The 4,497-nt window shown below is 37.7% G+C and overlaps 1 pseudogene; it reads left to right on the top strand.

Moving 5' to 3' along the window:
• The first annotated feature begins 2,207 nt into the window (after positions 1 to 2,207).
• LOC104894231 (heat shock cognate 70 kDa protein-like) lies at positions 2,208 to 4,099 on the top strand (annotated as a pseudogene).
• Positions 4,100 to 4,497: the final 398 nt, after the last annotated feature.

The following is a 4,497-nucleotide window of genomic DNA, read 5'->3' as shown; positions in this document are numbered from 1 at the left end:
GAGTAAGTAGGAAAATTGGGTAATCAAACCCATCACCATTATATTGCTCTTACAATATAAAAACAACAGACGAAGTATTTAGACAAAGCTGAATTCACATACGGGGATTGAGAAGAGTGAACAAGACGTTTCACGTACTACAGCACTCCACTGTCTACACTGCAGTCTACCCTACGACTAGACAGTAGACACTAGTTATGGTCTACTTTGTGGGGTGTGGCCTAGGAGACGTAAACAAGCGTACTAAAGAAGTCATTTCACAATTTACATTTCGCACAGTTTTATATTCAGATTATTTTCCTAATTGGTTTGACTTTGGTTAAAGAAAGTAGTAGAAAGTGATGAGTGGAAAAGAAGAAAAATGGCCGGCGATTGGAATCGATCTTGGAACCACCTATACATGTGTCGGAGTATGGCAACCGCTGCAAGAGCGTGTTGAGATTATCGCGAATGACTTAGGCAACCGTACGACGCCGTCTTGGGTGGCCTTCACCGAAACGCAGCGTCTCATTGGCGAGGCTGCTAAAAACCAGGCCGGAGTTAATCCTACCAATACTATCTTTGGTTTGTCTCTTCTGACTTTTTAAAGTTTACAGCTTTATGGTTTCTCCGTTGAAATGAAACTATGAAAATATATTGCCAAAAATACTAATGTTACAAGCAATATGCCACTTTCTAAAATGGAGAACATTTTAAGTAAAAAACGAAAGAAATATTATATAATGGTTGATATTAGCATACATTTGCATCTAACTTGCATGTATGGATAGTAAAAAAAATATACTCATACTGATCAATTGATTATCTTTGCATGTGAAACGCCATTGCCTTGGGCAGTGGGAACTACATTGAAGGTTTCATGTCTAAATATACAGTAATTACATAACATTATCAAAATGTTTAGCTATATCAAAAACGCAATAAGTTGGTGGTGTGAAATTATTATATGAAACCAAGAAATCTAGACAAGTTTATATTTCCATTTATGAGTATTATCATGTATTTTGGAGTTCTATCATAAGCAAGACCATGCTAGCAACCGTGGTGATAACACTTGCGATGGAGCTCATTCTTCTACCTGGTAGTGACTCTAGCAATATTTCCATGATAGCAGGATTGGCTATTTGGCTATATACTCTATTCTAGTAAAGTTGTTAGGTTGAGCTGTATAATCCTCAGTTGTTTAAGGTTTCTTGAACTCAATGTCCTACAGTGGAATGTTTCAGTGAGTTTTTCCCTTAATTGCTTTTTAACTAATTGCATTACCGTTGTCTTGTTGGTTTCTTCAAGCTTTCGCGTACTTGCATACTTAGCCTTTAGGCCTCAAAAATCAATTTTTTTTCAATCATTGAAAGGTTTATTCAGTCCTCATATTCATTATATTACTCTTGGATAATACCATATAGTTCAATTTCTTTCTACTTGCTCTCATTGTGCAATGATTATAGTTTTTATGCTCGTATTGGTTGGTTCATCCGTGCTTAACATAGTTCTCATTCCGTTCTGAAACCCTAATAAGTTCTGTAATAAAAATCATAAAGAAGTCATTGTTTTAAAGGGGAAAATGGTACTTCTTGGCTTAAGATCTCTTTCGATTTGATGAATTGTCTTCTTGGCTTAAGATCTCTTTTGATTTGATGAATAGATTTACAATCAATACAATTTCGTCATTTTCCACATGTATGGGAAAATGTCTCAAAATCAAGTTGGGTTATTCTTTCAAAGTTAGCCGCCACAATCCACATAGCTGTAATCTCTCATCTGTAACTCTCCCGCTCATCCTTTGACTTTGCGAATAACTACGACCCCTTTTTGACATGTTACTGCCTTCATCTCTTTATCTGTATCCTAGTTGACTGAAGATGCAAAGAGTTCTATTGGAGTATCCACATGATTGAAATGGAGTTTTGCTGTTAAACTCTCAATTTTCTCTAGTGGGGTTAGAATCTCAAATAGTAAAACATAGTATTCAAGCTTAAACGTCAGATTTGCAGCACCTTTGACGATCAAATTGATTATAGACTACTTTTAAGTTATGGTTCTTTTACAGGGAAAATGTTTTTATTTGTATTGATATGATTGTTGCATATGTAGTATTATAATAGATTAGTCCATCTGTACAATTCATCTTTTGGTTAGTTACTTCATGAATGTGAAAATGTGATTGGTTTGAAGATGATTTTGGTATGTTTTTTCTTAAAGATGCTAAGAGACTTATTGGGAAGAGATTTAACGATGTGGTGATACAAAAAGACATGAAGCTCTGGCCATTCAAAGTAATTGCTACAGCTGATGCAGAGGACCGTAAGAAGCTTATGATAGTGGTCAACTACAAGGGTGAAGAGAAGCGATTTGCTCCGGAGGAGATATCCTCAATGGTCCTCGCAAGGATGAAAGAGATAACTGAGGCCTATCTTGGTCTAGAAGTCAAGAATGCTCTTGTTACTGTTCCTGCTTACTTCAATGATGCCCAACGACAAGCTACTAGAGATGCGGGTTTCATTGCAGGCCTAAATGTTATGCGGTTAATGAACGAGCCAACAGCCGCCGCTATTGCCTATGGTCTTGAAAATAAAATTACTGGCAGTGATACCACAAAGAATGTTATGGTTTTTGACCTTGGTGGTGGGACTTTTGATGTTTCTATAGTCACAATCAAGAAGGGCTTGTTTGAAGTTAAAGCAGTAAGTGGGAATTCCCACCTTGGTGGAAGAGATTTTGATAATAGAATGTTGAGCCATTTTGTAGCCGAGTTTGAGAGGAAACACAAAAAAGACATCAGTGACAATTCCAGGGCTCTTGGGAGACTCAGAGCTGCTTGTGAGAAGGCTAAGAGACTCATTTCTTCAAACGTTGAGACTACCATTGAGATTGATTGCCTTCACGAGGGGATAGATTTTTCTTCTAGCATTACTCGTGCCCGATTCGAAAAGCTAAATATGGATTTGTTTCAGGAATGTATGGACCCTGTTGAAAAGTGTTTGAGAGATGCCAAAATGGAGAAGAGTGGAATTCACGATGTTGTTCTTGTGGGTGGTTCAACTCGAATCCCTAAGATTCAGCAGTTGTTGCAAGATTTTTTCAACGGAAAAGAGCTTTGCAAAAGTATTAACCCGGATGAGGCTGTTGCCTGTGGAGCTGCTTTCCACGCTGCCATCTTGGCTGGTGTAGGTAGTAATAAGAATGATGTGCTTATGGATGTTGCTCCTCTGTCACTTGGTATTGAGCTTTATTATATGGTGATATGAAAGTTGTAATACCTCGGAACACAACCATCCCAACAAAGATGGTTGTGAGAAACACTACTGCGTTTGACAATCAGGTTTGGGTATCATTTCCAGTGTATGAGGGTGAGAGACCCATTGCTAAAGACAACAACTACTTGGGCAAATTTTGTCTGTATGACATCCCTCCAGCCCCACGATGCGTCCCTACGTTTGATGTCTGTTTCAGCATTGATGTTGACGGAATCCTAACTGTGTCTGCAGAGCTTGTAGGCACGCACAATAAGAAGCAAATCACAATTGCCAATCATAGTGGGAGGTTATCAAAGGAAAAGATCGACCAAATGGTGGAGACAGCCAAAAAGTACAAGGCCGAGGATGAGGAGCGGAAGAAAGCGGCCAAAGCAAAGAATACGCTGGAGACTTACGTGTACGAGATGAAGGGCACCTTGAGAGGCATTGTAAAGAGGGTCAATATGAAAGACAAGAGGAAGGTGAACGACGTGATTGAGCACATAACCCAGTGGCTGGAATGGAACAACCTGCTTGCTGAATCTTGCAAGTTTGAGGAGAAAATGAAAGAGCTCGAAAGCATATGCGAGCCTATCATTGCAAACATGAAAAAACAGGAGAAGACTTATGTCGAGGAGATTGAGATTGTGGAGCTTGATTGAAGTTGGTTTGAGTAGCGAATCTGATCGTTAGTTTTTGTTGATAGTCTTTTGGTCCTCGTTATGCCATTGGTATGATAACTTTTAGGCTTCTATTTCTCTGTGGAGAAGCATTTATGACAATTGGAAGCCTAAGTTTTGTAAAGCTTTTTGGATCCTGTTTCCACCTTAATCTCCTGGCTTTCGTGTAGGCATAATATGTACGGAACTATGAAACTATTGGAACCCTGTTTGAAGTAAGCTTTTCTTTTCTTTAAAAATTATTATTATTTTCTATTTTAGTAGTTTATTACTAATTCCTTCTACTTCCTTTTGTGTGTATGTGTGTGTGCACTCAAACTTGTCATATTTAAGCAAGCGAGATTATACCAAACTTTATTGAGGATATCACAATATATAGAGAAGAGAGTTAAGAGTATAATAAGGACCTAAACTTTGTTAAAAGTTAGGATTAAGGACCTCAAGTTTTAAAGTTTTAAAAGGTAGGGTTAAGGACCTAAAAAAGTAACTTATGTAATTTTTGACTAACTTCGGTTAACTTGGGGTTGAATGTAATATTAAAAAAATTTCAAAAGAAAATAAAAAAGCATACTTTTTTTCCA

The sequence above is a fragment of the Beta vulgaris genome, chromosome 1 (genome assembly GCF_026745355.1).
Source record: "Beta vulgaris subsp. vulgaris cultivar EL10 chromosome 1, EL10.2, whole genome shotgun sequence".
NCBI classification, from domain to species: Eukaryota; Viridiplantae; Streptophyta; class Magnoliopsida; order Caryophyllales; family Amaranthaceae; genus Beta; species Beta vulgaris.
Note: the sequence above shows the minus strand (reverse complement) of the source record. Positions and strands in the feature narration are given on the sequence as shown.